Here is a 20,802-nt window from a genome sequence, read left to right on the forward strand (position 1 = left end):
TCAAAATTGTGTCATAAGTTACATGCAGATCCAGGAAATTTAAACTCTCCCCATATTCTCCTATGGAGAACCTAAGAAATGTGGTAGTACTATTTAAGTATTCTACAAATTTTTCAAAATTTTCAAAAGTACCATGCCAAAGAAAAAATAAATTGTCTATGTATCGACTATGTATTACTTATAAACCTGCACTGTCTGCAGGCATTGCATGCATAGCCTTAGCTAGAATTTTTGGACCTATATTATCATCTCTTAATTTACTTGTCCATTCTAACACATTTTTAATATTTTTTGTTTTTTAAAAAACAAATTTGGGTCTTTCACCTATAACTTTAATCAATTTCTGATTTCCTAACAAAATCTTCCAAAAGAAATAAATGAACAGATAAAATAATGAATAAACAAATAAATATCACTAGGATATACACCTCTGACAGAATGTTGGGTCATACCATCTAAAATCATTGCACTGCTGTTATATAAACCTGAACGTGGCTATTCATACCATTTCCCAGTTCATTTTCCTGTAATATATTACCATCTGTTAACTAGTTAAGCATGCTACTTTTATGGTATTTGATGGTGGAGTTTTACTCCTCAGGTATTCACTATAAACTAAGTAAACCCAGCTTGAACTTCCTGGTCAACACATAAAAATAAGCAAACAAACAAAAACAAAAAAACAAACAAATAAACAAACTGACAGACAGTCAGACAAACAAACATGAAAACAGATACATAAATAAATAAAACAAAAATAAAATACAATTAACCTATTATATACTGATATAGCTGTTTTATTTAATGGTCTTTTGTAGTAATACAACATGTCTAAGAACATTTCCGTGATACAACACAATTCTCTACAACACTGCCAAAGAATCCATGAAATTTGCAGGACTGTAGGATTTTATGTCATCTGTTGTTGAGCCATATAGTGTAATGGTTCATGTTTTCATAGAAATAGGTGTCCAGTGTGGGATAACTGACATTCTAGAATGCTGGTCATTGTTATTCTGTATTTATTTGTTCTATTACTCTTGCATGTCAAGATTCTTTTTGATTAGTTTTATTGATAGCTTATTCCAGAGCATTGCCAGTCTCTGAGGAATGTACCTTTCTCAATGTTTCTATTTATATTCATTTTTAGCAGCAGTCTCCCAAATCTGGTGTTTCTTACACTCTCTGTGCATTCCAAGCTTAAGTCTTTAGAAATGTTTGGGCCACACGTAACCTTTTGTTAAGCAGAGATCTCTCCGTAGGAGTCTGCTTGATATGAATAATAATAATAAGTCATGGAGTTAGTCTTTTTGATTGGGTTATATTTCTAAAAGCAATGTGCTTTTAATGTTAGATACTATACTTGTACTTTACTATTATTGTTTGATCACAACCAGTGTGCTTTTAGATAGGAATCGTTGACTCTTTTCTAGTTCTAATAAATGTGAGATTTTAAGACAAGAGCAAATAGCAATGCATCCACCACTGGAATATTCCAGTTAAGAGTATACAAGAGCAGTGATTTCTTGTGATTAACTACACATGCCTTTAAATATCAAGTGCATTACTGTGAAAACCTTCTGACTGATTTTGATGGGGTCCCTATCAGTTCAGTGCAAAATCCGTTCATCGAATGGCATTTTCAGTGCAATTGCATCGCACATGCCGTTTGTTGAACTGTTCATACTAAGATCATGGTACAGTGAGGATTAGGAAATTTGCCTTTCCCCACTGTAGTGAGATCTCTGAGTTGGTATATATAATTAGTGGGGGGGTGTCCACATGAGGGGAATTTGATGAACACCATTTCCAGTGAAATGCTGTTCACTGAACTGATATTCCGATCATGTGATATAGACCCAATTTGATGTATATCTGTCAAAATTTAGGTTATTGCCTGTTGTTGCTCCCAGATCCTTCATTCCATTGTCTACCTTGAGTTATTGCCTATAATGTTATAATTAAACTATGTATCTCCCCCCCAAAAAAAAATTAGCAGTACAGCATTTGTTACAATTAAGATGGAGATCTTTGTTTATAAACTCCATAATTTTCCAGCCAGTTTTGCAGATCTTCTGCATTATCTGGCAGTGTGACAATTTCTCCAAGATTGCACATCTGAACTTTTTGTTAGGCATTATTTTTCCCTTTTTATGATTGTGAAGAAAAGATGCAATAGGAGGATTTTCAAAATAAACAACTAGATGACAGTGCTGGTTATATCAATAATATTTAATAAATGTAGACCATCAGCTGGCCAGACAGGGACAAAAGGTGGAGGAAGATCAATATACATTGTCAACAAGTATACCTCTAAGTTGAATAGTTAATCCACCTACAAATCATAATAAATAAAGCCCCATACTATATCCTAGCAAGCTACAGGTCACCCTTTATGTCCCAAGAATCCCATAGCTTGTACCACGACCTACTAGAGACACTCAACATTAAAGCAAATATCCTATTCTTGAGAGACTTTAACTACCTCTCTGTAGGGAAACATACACTACCTCGACCTCATGGACACAATGATAGTGTGCACACTCTCCAGAGGTTTAAACATACTCGACTTGGTACTCACCAATACAGAAGAATATTGCACACCCCAGTATCACATCCTAACTGGTGAGATTGGACCACAAAACTGTATTCTATGAAATAAAAATCAATTTGTCAACCCCAGCAAGCCCTGTAATAGTTAGGAACTATGCCAAAGCAAAGTACATCCTATTAAAGCATAATTCATCCAAATTCAGTGCTCCTCCTATCCCTGAGTTCACAGCATCCTATCTGAAATCGTTCACAGAGATCATGTACAACCAAGTAAATGGCTGTATAGATGTTGCTGTACCTACTAGAAGTAAGCATAAAACAAACTCTAAAAAACACACTGGTGGATTCCTAACATTAATAAGGTGTACAACAAAAGAAAAACAGTCATGGTTAAAATCAGGAAGAGTGACTTCCATAATAATAATAACAGCTCTCTAATTAAACTAAACAGGAAACTAAAATGACAAATTACATCTGACAAGGCAGTTATGAGGTCAGTATAGCCTCAGGGGCTAAAGTCATCCAAGTCAACCAAAAGGCCTTCTACAGCTATCACCTTAACCTTAAAGGTACCACACAGCAGTGTGCCATACAGGCAGTGAGTGGTGTCACCTTCACTGATCACAGTGACATAGCAAATTTGCTGGCTGACAAATTCAGCTCAAACCTCACCCCCCCCCCCCATGAAATGCCTACAAACATAACACCTCCCCCAAATTATTAGTAGGTAACAGGTCCTGGTGGCATTCACTACAACCAAAAACACAGAATCAGTGAGCCCAGACAATATTCTATAATGCCTCCTAAATAGCTTGAAACCTGACCTATAAGGACTTCTTGAGTCACTTTGCAACAACAACCTCAAAACAGGTGTTGTACTATGAGAATAGAGGACTGCAATGTTTATCCCACTTAAAAAGGGAGGACCCATTAGTCTGACTAGTTTGTTATGCAAGCCATAGAATGAATTATCATGGAAATGATTAACAAAGACATAAACAATCTTCAGACACTGGTCCCAACCCAGTTTTGCTTTGTCAGAGGAAGGTACTGCTAACTAAACCTGGTAGACTTCTTTGAGATGGTCACCAAGGCAATGGAATGAGGGGAAATTTTTGCAAACAGCCTACCTGGACCTGGATAAGGCACTCAGTACAATACCCCACTTGGGTATAGTTGACAAAGTCACCAAACTGGGCATAACCTCTACATAACTCACTGGATTGCCATTTTGCACAAAGACAGGACCCAGGAAGTCAGGATTGTTGAGACCATCTCCACTAAGAGAACAGTCACTAGTGGGATACCTCAGGGTTCTGTACTAGGACCTCTCCTATTTGGCATCTACTTCTTGAATGTAAAGGCTAATATCATGGCCTTTGGCTGAAGAAGTTCACAGAAGACTGCAAGTGGGGAGCTATCATAGATTCCCCCGATGACACAAACATCTTACAAGTGGGTGTAACACAGTTATATGACTGGTGCCAAAGTCACAGATTAAAACAAAATGCCAAGAAATACATTATAATGTCTTTTGGAAAATGGATACCCAGGCTAATTACTCCATCAATAAGATATCCTTAAGTGTTGGCCCTGTATCCAGGGATATGGGAATATATGTGAGCAGTAATCTGGCCTTTGGCCAACATGTGACCAAGGTAGAAAGAAAATCATTATTTGTCTCCCATCTTATAAGTAAGGGCATAGCATCCAGGTCCAAGAAGTCATAGTGCCACTTTATTCAGTCCTTTTCAGATCCATCATTGAAGGTAATGGCTCTGTGGCATGTTCCAGACCAGACTTATGCAACAGCTGGAATTCCCACAACGGTTGCTTACCAGGAAAATCCAGGGCACAAACACATTGTCTTTTATGGATCATCTTAAAGCTCTATCTCTATAGTCAGTATCCTACAGGTTACTGAGAGTCTATCTATGCCTACCATACAAGGCATCCTCAGATCCAGTACTTCTGGACCATAAGTACATCTCCAAAATGAACAGCATCAGAAGCACTAGATCCAGGGAATTGAAATTTTGCTTGTGAAATAAATAAGACATGTTGGTGAGACAGATATCTTTCATAGGATCTCCATGCTCTGGAACAGGCTCTCCATCCATGTGAAGCAGAGTCAGTCCTTAAAACTATTTAAGTGTAATCTTGACCAATTGATGGGAAATTGGAAATTCACCCTGATTCTGGTCCCAGTGCATCTGACAGATAATAACAGATAGTAACTTAGCCAAAACTAACATACCCCACACACATAACCTTTAGTAACTTCCTAACTAACATACCTCCTCCTAATAAACATCCACCTATAGACCTATTAGCCTCACTAGCCTTATCTACAATGCCATGCAGCAAATAATCATGGACCTTATCAACAAAGATATTGGGAATCTCCAAACACCTGACACTACTTAGTTTGGATTTGTCAAAGGGAGATCATACCTTTTAAACCTGGTGGACTTCTTCTTGAAAGTCACCAAGGCTCTGGATGAAGAGAAATCTGTGTATACAGCCTACCTATACTTAGCCAAGGTGTTTGATACTATCCTCCCCACTCAGGCATCATTGACAAACAAACTCCCTAGCTGGGCATCAACCCTTATATCGTTAGATGGGGTGCTAATTGACTCACTGATAGAACCCATATAGTCAAAATAGGGGAATTATTTTTATTTTATTTATTTTATACTTGTTAACCAGGAAAGTCTGACTGGACATAAGTCCTTTTTCAGTGGAGGCCAGGCTAGAAAAGCTCCACCTATAAGTACAAGATACAAATGCATTTCAAATTACTCGACAAACCAGAAAAAACTGGGAAATGCTATGTAAACTCACCGAACACTCCGAAGCCCAAGTCTCAGTTCCACTGAGAATATAAAGTTCAACTCGTTGTGAATGAAAAAATACAGGTTTATTTTAAGCCATTAAAACCATACAGTTTTCGTCAGCTAACAGTCCGGCTTCTTCAGAAAGAACAAACAAGCTTGGAATTGAGACTTGGGCTTCAGAGTGTTCTGTGAGTTTACAATTCAAATTACAGTTGGAAGAACAATTTTAAAAGTCAAATTAAGCAAATTAAACAAAACAACACATAATATACAGTACACAATATTGCAATGCAGAAAGTATGACAGAAGTTACAGTTGATGACAGGTACAGGTTGCAATATATGCAAAAAATGCAATTTATAAGTTAAGTAATTTGTGGTCTGAGGTGACCCAATAGCATACATAGACTTATCTGTAGGGAGTATGATATAAGACCTACTGTGGTATTACATACTAGACCTAGGTTTCAGAGTTACTATACACTGGAAGATCACAGTCTTGTTGATGTATAGTATTACAGAGGGCACAAGTAGTTAAGAATCAGACTCTCTGAATACGGAGGCAATTAGTTTGTAGAGCATGAATTCACCTCCAACAGCAGACCTGTAACCTGTGGTGTTCCACAGGGATCAGACCTGAGACCTTTACTGTTTGAAATCTATTCCTCTGAAGTATAAGCAAAAACTAAAGGTCTGTAGATGACAACGTTTGCTGATGACTGCAAACTGGGAGCAGTTATAGAATCTCTAAATGATGTCAACATCCTACAAGAGGGTCTTACACAAACAAATGACTGGTGCCAAAATCATGGCCTTAAACTCAGTGCAAAAAAATGTATCATCCTTTTCAGTAAGGGTGATGTTCCTGCTAACTACCACATCAATAGCAACACCTAAAGTATAAACTCAGTGGTGCATACAGGTTGATAGCAAACTTACCTTTGATGACCATGTATCAACAGTGGTAAGAATGGCATTCCATATTGCTCATCTCATAAGTAAGGGTGTTGTGTCCAGAAAAAGAAAGAAGTTATAACCACCCTGCACTTTTCCCTCATCAGGCCAATAAGTGAGTACAGTGTCCCTTTTGGTATGTACCTTTCCAAGTACCTGCAGCAACTGGAGACCACAAAGATTCCTCACAAAGAAAATTCAAGGTCTTCAGCATCTGTCCTATGTGGAGCAACTGAAATCACTGTCACTTTATTCTGTTTCCTACAAGCTACTCAGGGGCAATCTCTACCTTGCATATAAGGTAATCTCTGACTCTGATTTATTGGAAATGCTGCATATCCGCAAATCAAATGGTACATGGATTACTCACTTTAAAGACCTTAACTTGGTATGTGACATTATTAGAACCTGCTCGAGGGACAGATTTGTCTCCCAGAAGTTACCACACCTTTGGAACAGACTCCCACTTCATGTCAAACACAGCAACTCACTGGCCCTTTTCAAACACAATATGGGCAATTGGATGGGTAACCATAAATTCACCTCTGGGGGTTCCACCTGTGTCCTTCTTAGACAGGGGCAATAGGTGCTGAGCATGGAAATAAGGGCAGAACTTGACTAGGCTTGTAAGGCACTAGGGCCATTAGCCTAATAACTTCCTATGATCCTATGATACACAGGGACACAATTGTGTTGGATTGCAAGGCTAGGCTTATAAAAGCTCTGGTGGTCATTTGCCTAATATACACCTGTGAACCTATAAATAACACAACACTATTATCAGTAATGTTTTTCTATCCAGTTATATTACCAAACTACTGACAATAAGCAGAATAGATAATCTGTGACATGCTTATTTGGATTGTGCTGAATGCCTTCACAAGCTGCGTCTATGCAACATGTACTGTTATGTATTTACTGACTGGCTATCTCATTTTTCTGAAGATTGCCACCATACTGAGAAAGCAATGTACCCTTTATAAATTCCATCTGTTTCATGTCTTTTAGGATAAGCTTCATTCCTCCCTGTTCCACAAGTTCACACATAATGTTGGTGAGGCCACTTGATCTATAAGTGTTTAGATCAGATGTCACTGTCTCTTGTGTACTGGCATTGTTGTAGCTTGAAGAAAGAGATTAGAAACATATCCCACTACTATGAATTTGTTTACTAGAACATAAATTGGTTTATTAAATTATCCTTGATGCTGTGAATGAAACTGTGAAATATTCCCCCAGATTTAATAAACTCTGTGTTGGAATAGTATAATTCTTACTGGGACTGTATTGTGGCCTTGTCTGCAGCTCCCTCTTAGCAGCGCACCTTGTATATTAATGAAGGCACACTACTAAGGGAGAGCCGTGTACATGGTTAGTGATCAGTGCTAGGGGGTGGTTTACAGTGCTCGCAGATGTGCAAGACACCCCCTGCACTGTGAAAGTGCCGTATGGCACTACAACATAACAGAAAGTGTCCTCAAACACTTATTTATATAGAAATGTATGTATTTCATACTGGGCATGTGTTACAGTGTCCATAACACACCCTCTGCACTGTCAAAGTGCTGTACAGCATTACAACATTAAAGACAATGTCCTTGGACACTTATTCATAATTTTATTTAAAGTTAGGTCACACAGGGGGTGTGTTACAGTGTCTGTAACACATCCACTGTACTGCTAGAGTGCTGTATGGCACAGAAATAAAATGTGCAAATGTGACTTTCCCTTTTATGTTTATTTATTTTGTTTTATTTTTTATTTTTTTTATTTTTGTCAAGTTTAAGCATAGCTGAGCATGTTTGCGTGGTGCAGTGTGTTGCTCAGCAGTGCTTAAATGTAATGAAAAGCTATATAGAAATGTTTAGCTGAAATCATCAGAGCCAAGTTATCTGAATGTCTAGAGTCACGACTTTGTGTGCAGTAGGTGCATGGTTCTAATACCATGACAAGCTATTCATCTTTTACATTGGAAAACATTCCTATTCCTATTTCTATTTTTTTTTATTACTGTAGTTATTGATATTTGTCAACCAGGTTAGTGCAGCTGGTCCAGAATCCCAATGTCAGTGGAGATATGAGGTGAAAACCTCCAGTTAAACACAAGTGTCCAATACAGTTCAGTCACACACCAAGGTAATGCAATTAAACTACATAGGGTGAGGTCATGTAAAGTAAAATACAAACACATCATAATAAAGTATCAATAATGAGTAATTAATATCAATACATATTTGTGTTATTATGTGAAAGTCTTGTTTGCCCTTAGCTAAATTTTGCTAAGCACTGCTAAGCCAAGATAAGCAATGCTTAACCAGGATCTGTCTTAGTAGTTAGCAATGCTCAGCTCCACTTAGCTGGTTTGAGCATTGCTAAGTAGTCCCATTCTAAGCAGCCCTGCGCTAAGCTAAGCTGATTTGCACACCACTAAGCAGTGCTAAGCATGTGCCTCTTTAAGCACTGCTCAACTCAGCTTAGCATGTTTGTGCTTAATATTTATAAAAATGGTCAAATGGCAGCAAAGGGTAGGAAAAATAGCATTATTTAAGCTGCACATGTGGGAATATAGCCAGAACCTGGTGGAGTTTGACCCATGCAGGAACTGTGGCAGGAACTGGAGAGGGAACACACATTCTGGCACAGCGCTAGGGCATGTTGGAGTTCATGGTCATGGTTGGGCTCCTAGTGAAATACCATAATGCCAGATTGCAAAAGGGCAAGTACCTAGGCTCTGAATAAAAGTCTGAGGCCTGAGACCATCTGGCACGTGAGATCACCAATGCCACTGGAGTCTCCCCACTGGTGAGCAGGTGCATCATCATTATGATGACCTGAAGTGGAGGAAGGGGGTGCTCTTGGCCCAATGGATCCAAGATGCTCGGGATGGGAATGCCTCAGAAGTTTGTAAGTATAGGAACCATTGCTTTATGAAATTCTAGCATGGATATGTGATAGATAGGTATACATAATGATGTGTTTTTCTTCCCACAGCTGCAGAGAAGAAGACACACAACTTAGAGGCCCACAGAGGGTGCCTAGCAAGGATGTGCAAACAGTGTGGTGTGTACAGATCTATCTTGCAATATATAGTACAATAAATAAGAAAGACTTTACTGCCAGTAGGTATAGTGTGTTCTGAGTGTACTGCAATAAATGTATTCTTAGACCCACTTTGTTATAACTGAGTAATGCCAGGTACTGTGCAATACAGATGAAGACATCTAACAAGCTACTATTGATGAAAGAAAGCTTATACTGTAGTAATAGTGTGTAGAAATGGCAGAAGTATATACTGTATTAATACTAAGGATCTTGTAATAAAGTACACCTTGATTAAAACTGTGAAGGTAATAAATGACATTCATTCATCATCTACAGGATATGCAGTACAACTGAAGTCAGAATTTTGAATGTAATAAACCACTGTGTCATTTCACTCTCAATAAAGTTCTTTCTACCAACTTTTGTGTTTATTGTGGTCTGTTGTTGAAGAAATATTATTGTACAGGTGCTCCATAGGAAGTATGGCTATGAACACTATGATGTGAGTGAAGTTTGGCTGATAAAAAATGCGATGCTAAAGTGTAGATGTGGAGCTGTACAACAAGATACATGCAATTTGATATCTGTTCTGCACTAAACTCTGAAACTTGAATAGTAATGTGTAATGTATTACAGTGTGTTTCACTCAGGATTGTCTTCTGTTAACCTTTGCATTTCAGCTGTACATATTCCTGAATGTAGGTATGTTGATGTAGGCAAGTATGAGAGTGTAATAACTGGAGACTGCAAATATAGCATGTGCAAATGTATATGGGTCTGGTATGCAACCCAGTACCCTGATATGGTTTGTACAGATCATACATATTCTGATCCACCAGGGGTTAAATGTGTACACCTGCATTCCAAGTATTAATACACAGTTCATCTACTATCTCTGTCATGCATGAATCTCATGCATGTATGTTTAACTGTTACTGCAGTCTTATGTGACACTCTACTGATATTACCAGGTCAGACTTTGTAACCAAATGAATTTTAGGCACAAATCAGTCAAACAGCACATAGCAGTGGTCCAGTAGCTCAGTGTGATAGCAAATAGATATTTTTGTTCACATTTGCACACACAGACCAGGGTATGAATCCAGGAACTACTACTAAGATGTATTTATAGTAACAGACAAGTAGTCCTGACTATTTGTAGAAACAATCATGCAGTGTTAACGGATATTTTCACCACATGGCTTATAGGTAAAGAAATGTTTGTATTAGTTGTATGAAGAGTCTACTAATAAACTGTGTACAGATGTACTAATGTATGCCTGGTGTGTCTGTAAATGTGTGAAGATAGTCTAACCCCAGGCACACAATTGACAGCAGGATAGGTATATGCAGCATGCACTCTTCCCGATACTTGTCTCTCAAATGTCATGCTGTCATGGCTAGTGATCACTGTTGCCAATAACCTTGGACACAGATATAAATCCAGGAGAAGTATGTCAGTAGCACACTCACACAACATCAGTGCAGGGTATACCTTGTTAGTCATATAAGTAACCCTGACATGAACGAGTCTGCTGTAGTTATGTGCCTATAGTTCTCACAGCTTTGCCCATACCATTCCAGGTTGACAGCTTAACAGGTATGTATGTGGTATAGAAGCTATAGGGCACAGGTAGATGTACAGAAAGGGAAGACCTGTAGAGTATTGAGCAGTACTGCTGTGAAAAATATAGCCTATACAGTTGTTAATGGAATGTGTTTTCTCCACCCACCCCTTATCTGCAGCACTAATTATTATTCATATACTACGGATATGTTCTCAAAACCTAATTATGGGACTTGTGTTGTATTATTGTTCATATATTTCAATGGTTGCATACTAACATACCTTGTTGAAATTCCACTGTTGTTGGCCTGTTGCCTGTTACTGGCATGTTGTTGCAATAAAGGCTATTATTCCATTTATGCATGTGTTCCATTTGCTATGCCATTCTATTATTCTGGGTTAAATGGAACACCCATGAATGCTGTTATAACTAATATTTTTTTTTTTTTTTTTTATTTATTTATCATTTGTTGACCGGGAAAGTCTGACTAGGTTCCACAGAGCCTGTTTTCAGCGGAGGCCCGGGGAGAAATGCTCCATTGAAATGTTTTGTTCATGGCTAACCAATACACTTTGACAAACCTCAACACCATAGCAGGTTTGGGTAGGCTGATCCCAGTGGATCTGCCTGTCCTGCCTCATCTGGCCATGGCAATGAGTCCCAGCACATCTGGAACCCAACCTGGAGCTGCATCCTTTGCTGGTCCTGTACCACACTCAGGTAGAACCTGCTCAGGGGATGGGGCCCACCTCATGTGTGTGGGCATGGTGAGGTTCCTGTCACCATAATCAGCTGTCAGTGATGGTGTATAGGGTCATCCTGCAGGATTTGGATGACCACCTGTGACAGACTGGTCCACCTCAAAGGGCAGCCTGGCCCCAGTGCCCAACCCCCAGTACAGCAACCTTCTGGGTCGTGAAGGGCGGTGGTGACTGGCCAATGGGTGGGGACCTCAGTCCCATTGTTTCCATCTGGGGGCACTTTGACCTCTGATTCTCAACCACCCTCCACGTCCAAGATGTTTACCCCCTTTATGTGTCATACACTGACCCTGTCTTCTATCTTGTTTGTCTGCAAATGCAACCTCTCTTACCCAACATACCTCCCCAAATGTACCTTCAACCCTTCCCCAACATCACACTCTCACCTTAAAAAAAGGTCAACTGTATCCAAAAAAATTTTGTTCCACACATAGCTCTCCATATCACACCCACATACACTGCCATTAATCAATTTCCCCATGAATTAATCAACAAAGGTATGTTGCCCACACTCCTCCCTGTGGGGTGTAATGCTCCAAATTCCAAATTGTCCACATCATGCACAGCTGTTACTGCACAAGTAATGGAGAGCTATGGTCCTTTCTTACACCTGTCCTGCACACCCCCAGCTGCCTTTCATAATGTTTTTCCCCCTTCTTGACCCATTTCACCACTTTCCTATCACCCCGTTTTTTTTTTTTGGAAATAGCGCGGGTATAAGTGGGAGAAAGCGCTGCTTGGCATCGTGTTGCCCACACCTTTTTAAAACTGCTTTAAATACTTGTTTGATTCAGACACTGTTCTGCCTAGCAACAAAATAACCAACCCTGGCAAGTCTTGAGCTGAGGACATTGTGCACTAGAATCAGAACAATGCACCACTAGATCAAACCACCTCTGGGAAATAAGCACCACTTTTGTAAATATATCATGCAGTATAGTCATGTAACATTAGAGAAAAAAATACACCATGGCCAAGTATTGAAACCAGCACCTTCTGAATTTCAAGAAGAGCAATGCACCACTATGCCAACTCGGTTCTGGGGAGTTAATGCTTTTTTTCTAAATATATCATGCAGTACAGTGATGTAACATTAGGGGAAAAAGACACCACTGGCAAGTATTGAACCCGGGGCCTTCAGAACTAAAATCAGACCAAAGCACCATTATACCAACTCAGCTCTGGTGCGTTAGTGCTTTTTTCTATATATATCATGCAATATAGTGATGTAATATAGGGAAAAAGGACATCATTGCCAAGTATTGCACCCAGCACCTTGTCAACAACAACATAGTGCATTTCACCAGTTGGCCAACTGAGCTCTGGAAAAGCAATAGTGTTTTTACAAACATATCCTGACTGGCAGTGGCACACTACTCCTATATATACTGGGACAAATCACAGTGTACTCTTGGGCCTCTGACACAGACAACAAACAGTACATAGACAAATAAATACTGTTGGATTTACAGGAGGGCTACAACATCAGGTGCAGCTGACAACTGCACAGACTGTTGCTGAATGAATGCAGCTGTGGTCCAAACTTATGGCAGGGTTGTTATAAAACCTATGCTGTGTGCTGACATACTGGAAATGCAGTGCAGATTGGGGTTACAAACCACGACAGATAGTTCAGTGTCACACGTCATACCCATCTGAACACACATGTCCATGCTAAAAATGTATCCGTGCACATGTCTTACAAATACACCTGCCATAATATATTATTAGTTCATAGGTTCATAGGTTCATAGGAAGGTACTAGGCTATCTGCCCTAAGGCATTTATAAGACTAGCCAGAATGTGTTGGCTTTTGCCTCCCTTTTAGATTAGATTCCTGAGCCTCTGTCCAGCAGGGCCATATAAGTGATTCCCAGGTATAAATTTATGATTTCCCTTCCATTCATCAAGATTTCTTTTGAAGAGGGCCAGTGAGGGGCTCTGCCTAACATGGATTGGGATTCTATTCCAGAGCAAGGGAAGCCTCTGGGATATGAATCTATCCCTCCAGCACGTCCTATTTTTTGTTGTGCTGAGGTTTAATTCCCTGGAGCGTGTAGCCCTAAGGGATTTGGATTTCTTGAGGTGGAGCATGTCCATTAATTCCTGGTTAGACATGGCCTTGTACATCAGGCAGAGATCGCCTCTGAGTAGGCGGTAAGCAACTGAGTAGAGCTGGAGTTTCTTTAGTTGAGCTGCATAGGGCATCTGTTTGAGGCCTACAGTCCTCTTGGTGAGGTACTTTTAGGGTCTCTGTAGCTGTTGCAGGTGTTGGGTAAGATACATCCCAAATGGGGAATTGTACTCAATTATGGGCCTGATGAGTGATGAGTAGAGGGGCACAATGACCTCTCTTGATCTAGATGTGAACCCTTTTGTGATTAGGTGGGCTATATAGAAGGTTTTTCTAACCACTTTGGCAATGTGATTATCAAAGGAGAGGTTACTATCTACTTGGGCCCCTAGATCCCTAATTACATCTTCCGTAATTAGTGGATTATCACCTATGTGGTAGTTTGTGGGCACATTGTTTTTCCCAAAGGGGATGACTATGCACTTTTTGGCATTTAGCTTGAGGCCATGGTTCTGACACCAGGTATCCAACTCCATAAGACCCTTCTGGAGGATGCTTGTGTCAGCCAGAGAGTCGATTATGGCTCCCAGTTTGCAATCATCTGCAAACTTGATCAGCCACAGTCCTCCCATCTTGCCTGTACCTCAGAGAAGTGTATACCGAACAAGAGGGGTCCCAGGACTAAGCCCTGTGGGACGCCACTTGTAACCGGTTTGGAGTCGGACATGGCACTTGCAACTCTGACCATGTGGGTTCTATCCCTGAGCCAGTTTGCAACCCATCTCATGACATAGGGGTTGATATTCAAGCTGGTATGCTTATTTATAATGCCAGAGTGTGGTATTGTGTCGAAGGACTTTGCGAGGTCCAGGTGGGCTGTGTGGACTACCTTTCCCTCATCTATGGCCTTGGTAACTGTTTCAAAGAAGTCAACTAGGTTTAAGAGGCAAGATCTGCCTTTAACAAAGCTGAATTGGGTAGGGTCCAGTGTCTGGAGGTTCTCAATGTCTTTGTTTATGAGATCCATGATGATGCGTTCCATAGTTTTGCAGACCAGGCTAGTCAGGCTTAATAGGGTGATAGTTCCCAGGATCCGTTGTGGTGCCGCCTTTGTGGAGTGGGATAACTGTTGCTGTATGCCATTCTTTGGATACATATCCTGTAGTAAGGCTGAGTTTGAACAGTAACTTTATGTGAGGGTTCAGATATTTTTGGAGCTCGTGTAAGATGCAGCCCGGGACACCATCCGGTCCCATTGATGCTGTGTTTTTTGCTTTGGAGAGGGCTGCTTTCACCTGTGTGTCTGTGATGTCTGGGAGACTGCGTTCTTCTGGGATAGACACTGGCCCTTTTGGCGGGGAAGGGGGGTAAGGTTTGCACTGAACCTGTCCGCCAGGATGTTGGCAATGTCAGTGGGTTCAGTGTATTTTTTACCATTTTCACCAGCTCAGAGCAGATCTGAGAGTTACCACCTAGATTCTTGACGTAGCTAAAGAAGGCCTTGTGATTATCTTTAGAGTCTTTGGCAATTTTTCTTTTGAAGCTGGCCTTTGATGATTTTATGAGGGATCATAGTTTATTGCTAATACTGATCAGGGATACCTTCCCTTTTTGGGATTTTGCTCTATCATGTAATAGTTTCCTCCTTCTGTTGTATAGCTTATTTATGGCTGGGGTCCACCAGACTGGTCTCCTGTTTTTGGATGAGTGAGTCTTGGTTTTACTTGGGATGGCTCGATCCATGCATTCCTGTAGGTGCTCATAGAATGCATTTGTAAAGGATTCTGCGGTTTGGGCAACATTTTCCATTAGTCCGGAGGCTTTGAAGCTTTCCACCTCGGTCTTGAGATGTGTGAAGTTTGCTTTGAGAAATTTTTCACAGTGGTTTCCTTGACTGGGGGTGGGGTCGGGATGTGGATGTCCAGTGTGATTAGTTTATGGTCTGAGCTAACCAATGAGGGGTTTACCTCTGGTATGGAACATTGAGTCCCCATGTTGGTGATGACCAAGTCCAATATGTTGTCCCCTTTTGTGGGAGTGGTGACCAGTTGTTCCATGGTGTTTAAGTTTATAAACTCCAGGAACCATTGGGCAAAGGAGTTGGGACTTGAGCAGTTTTCCCAGTCAATGTTTGGGTAGTTGAAATCACCCAATATCATGGTGTTTGGTGAGACCTTCATATTCTCCAATGTTCTCAGGAATACCGAGTGGGGGTCCTGAGACATGGTGGGTGATCTGTAACAAGCTACAAACTGAAAAGCAGTTTTGCCCATGGTTAGTTGCACATTGATGGTCTCCGATGCCTCGTGCAGTGCCACTAACCTGGAGGTGTGGGTATCCTTGATGAAAAAGTATACTCCCCCACCTTTTGTATTTCGGTCTGAGTTCTGGGGCCGAAAAGCATGGTATGAGTTATATCCTGGCAGTGCTGGGGTGCTCTCTAGAGCCTTGAACCAGGTTTTTGTTATTACACAGATATCGATTTTCTCCATACTGAGGAGTGCCTTGAGTGCATGCATCTTAAGGTTTAGACTTCTGGCGTTGAGTAGCATTACCCTTACTTTTTTATTTCTTGTATTGTCTATGGAGGTGGGTTTATCTTTTGAGCCTTGCCTAAAAATGGCACTATGGGGGTGGCAAGAGCCTAAGCCAGTATTCGAAAGCCTAAGGGTGACAGGTGCAAGCCATCCCTAGCGAAGCAATGTGGCTTGTTGAGCATGTCATCCCAGGCTGACAGACACTGGATCCCCTTTGAATGACACCAATAGCGTAGCCAATTGTTAAAATTAATCATTTTGTCTTTATACTGTGGCATCATTCTTGGTGATGGCAAGATGCTACTCACGATCAGGGTCATACCGACCTGGGCTACATGATCAGAGAGCTCCTCTATGTCTCTTTTCATGTAGTCCAGGGAGGTACATCTCAGGTCATTCACACCAACATGGAAAATGACAGAGCCATATTTGTACTTGCTTTGGAGTGACCTGAGTGCTCGTGTTATGTGGCAGATCCTGGCATACGACAGGCAGCTTACAGTGACCTTCTCCTTGTTCAGTCTGGTGAGCGGGACATCAGTGTGCCTGACAATAGAGTCTACTATTACTAGTGTATTTGGTGTGTTATTTAGCCTTAAGGGCTGCGACTGTGTGGCACACTGACTTTGTGAAGTATGTGATACATGAATATTGTTGTGTGGTAGCGGTTGCTTGGATGTCTGCTTTGGAGGTCTCTGCTGCTTTGTCAAATTTTTATTTAGAACCTCAGTGTATGTTTTTGTGTGTTTATGTGTCTTGCTTGCTGATATGATTGGTCTATGTGAGACTGGTTGTGTGGTGCGAGTGTTTTCCTTCTCCTCCTGACTGACTGTGCCAGTCTTGGGTTGAGAGAGCTCGGCCTCCAGTTTGGCTGTATAGTTGCATCTCTCACATACATTTGAGTTTGTTGGAAGGAGGAGAGGGTTGTCTGTGTACATAAGGCAATTGTAAAACCTATGCTGTGTAATATAGTAAACCTATGCTAGTAATATATCTATCTATATATATATCTATATATATATCTATCTATATCTATCTATCTATATATATATATATATATATATATATATATATATATATATATATATATATATATATATATATATATATATATATATATATATATATTATATATATATATATATATATATATATATATATATATATATATATAAAATATTATATATATATATATATATATATATATATATATATATATCTTATTGTTATTATTATTATTATTATTATTAATATATTATATATAATCTACCTGTTATATTCCTAGCATGTATCACATCAGGACACCCACAGTCCTGGCCCACAGCCCAGTCCCTGGCAACAACTACATGCATGTCAATACAACATAGGAATAACTGAGCCATGCAATGTCCAGCAAAACTGGTTGCACCTATGGCAGTGACTGCCATTCACAGTAGCACATTAAAGGCCTGAAGGGTGGGACACATTTCACTATTATGAGAATGTGTACTAAATGTCATCTACCACTCTCTGGATGGCACTATTACATAACATATGTATCAGAGGCACATGCTTCACCTGGATTTTTATGGGTGCCCTCAACCCGGCCATGCTGTGACTCAACAGCTGACACCGTACCCTCACTGATAGTAACATCTTGCTGTCTCCCTATGTCTTCACAATCCCTAGTCTGACTCCTGGTGAGAATGCAGCAGCTGCGGCCTGCTACATATGCAACAGTATCTCCAGCTACCTGCAACAGACCTAATATACTTCCTAAACACCTACAACAGAGTGTTCACACAACACCCATACATCAAGGGTTGGGGGGGATCCTCAGGTGAAAGGGATATGTGTTACAGTCTCCCCCTACAAACATACACAACTGATAGAACAGCATCGACAGTAGCAGCATGCACATTGAGATAAAAAGTATGGATGACACTCACATCTGTCTGGCATCTTACTGACCCCAATATACATTTTTCAACAGTACACTGCTACAGAATCTGAAAGTCTGTTAATAATGGCCAGATATAGCATGCAAAACTGTCAACATAACACATCAATCCAAACAGTGGGCAATATTTCTACCTATCCTCTGTAAAGATGTAGCTCCAACACCTCGATAATGTCCTCCTCACAGGTCAGGAAAAGGGACAAGGCCTACATGAAGGCCTTAACTCATTACATCCAAGTGACACCTCCAGGTACATCTGCAGTTAACTCCTACTGATGATTCTAGGCGTCAAATATTGCTTGTTCATATTTGCATCATTAATTCCAAAACCATGGTATGTATAAGGTTTTAAATGTTTTTATTTTAAATCTTACACAATAGCAAACTCGACTGTGTTAATATTTGACCTCTGTCTAGTACAGATAAAGAGATACTAACTGTTGTTTTCACGACATTAGTTTATATAGATATCATTTTCACATTTTTTTAAATATTTCAACAACCAAGTAATGCAGACAGAATTCCTTAGCTTCATATGAAAGCTCTCAGCTCGATGAATAAAATGCTGCTGACAATATGTGCGGTTGCTGAGATTTTTTAAGTTGTTTACAAAATATTACAGACATAATAGTTGCTATGTTTGCTGTAACTTATAAAATTCAGTATAAGACCTAGAAGATAAAGAATGCCACTACTCTAAAAATAGTTAGTACTGAAGGGCTTGCCATTGATACTTCCTTCATAACCCCTATGGTTCCAGAGATATGAACATTTGTTCAAATGTGAAGACATCATTTGATTCTGACAAAAGGCTTAGACACCACCCATTGGAAGTTATAGCGCAAACTTCCTGAGCTCCATTGGAGTAAATGAGTTAATTATAGCACTGTGTTGCCATGCCATTGGCTAACAGAAAGGCAACCCAGCTGTTCTGGATATAATTAGCAAGTGGGAGTCACAGATTGGTGCACAGGCAATCACCTGTTCATGAGCATTACCTACAAAAGGCAAGCTGCTGCCTATGGTAAACAGGTCTGATACTTTATTCATGAAGACAGACTGCAATTCTCTAGGATACTCTAACTGGATTTCTTCTCAGAAAGGAGTACAGCACTATACCAGGTATGTTATAAAATGAAGCATGTAATGGAATGCAAATGGGGGGATGCAGTCATGGTAAATAAGAATTGAAACAGTAGGTCTCAACGGCATTGCCTGCACTGACATGTTGCTGTTACTCTGCTGTCCAGCACCTCCTTTATGGCTCTGTCTACAGTGACGTAGATCACAGCTCTAGCCCCTGAATCACCCCAGAAATGGTCAGCTCACATATGACTGCTACTTTTATTGTCTGTTGTATAATACTGACAGTATGTACTGGTCGATGCAGCTGGCATATCACATCATGTACTGTCAGTGAGCCCCTCTCAGTCTTTGAATATCATACAGGCTTAGTTCAAAGATTGTGCAGGTGTCCCTGACCATTCATGGTGTACTGTGGCTTGGTCACTGTGTACTCCACACCTGTATCTTATTGCTTGACACCTATGGCTAGCATACCTGGTGACCCCCAGCAGCAGGACAGCAGGTTATAGGCAGTAGTACTGGGGAGATTATGGCTCTGGCTAAGCAGCAGTGTGTACATATTGATCATACAATGTAAGAGAATGCATACAGTACCAGATATTTATGTACCATTACTGTGTTCTTCTGGGTCAAGCATGTCATAAACACATTCCCCAAAAATCTGGGGACAACCATCATGTATTGTCCAACTGGTGTCCAGAAATACACATTTGTCTGGCAGGGGGTCATCTGTCAGCCATATTTACACACTCCACAAACATCTGGGTACTGCAGATGTCAGACAGCTACAAGTAGGACATCCTACACCACATATGCACTGCTCTCAGTTATTGTGTAGCACAGATGTTGATGGAATGTCCACATCCACTTGTAGTACCACTCACCTATTTTTTGGATGTAGGCTGGATGACATGGTACAGTAATGTTGCCCATAGAGGACACCCAGCAGTCAATGACAATGATGGATTTGGATACATAACAACAGAGTCTGTCACATCACTCAAGCCATATCTGGTACTCCTGGTACCATATGAGGTTACCAGGCTATGGGCTCTAAACAGCCATATGCCAAGGCTAGATGTTAGTCCATGTGCATGTGTATACAAGGCAGCACCTGATGCCCTCATCCAACAGGGACACAGGTGGTATCCCAAGGATGTATATGCAGTTAACCATCCAGTTATCCAGGCTATGCCTGCAAAGATAAATAGCTACCCTGCCTGATGAGGACAGGGTGCCCATTCATCCACAGGCTGATTGTGTGGGACACACATCTGAGCTGCCAACAAGCCCACTTCATGTCACAAACCAGGTTGAGGGTGTGTGTGTGTGCGTTCAGCAAGAAAAGAACACTGTCAGGGCAAGTTATCACCTCCCAAAAAAAAGCACAAATCCAAAATCAGAAGAGGATGATGCTCCACAACAAACGAAGCAAAACCAGATGAATGA

The sequence above is a fragment of the Protopterus annectens genome, chromosome 5.part0 (assembly GCF_019279795.1).
Source record: "Protopterus annectens isolate FY-2018-M chromosome 5.part0, PAN1.0, whole genome shotgun sequence".
Classification (NCBI taxonomy): Eukaryota; Metazoa; Chordata; order Ceratodontiformes; family Protopteridae; genus Protopterus; species Protopterus annectens.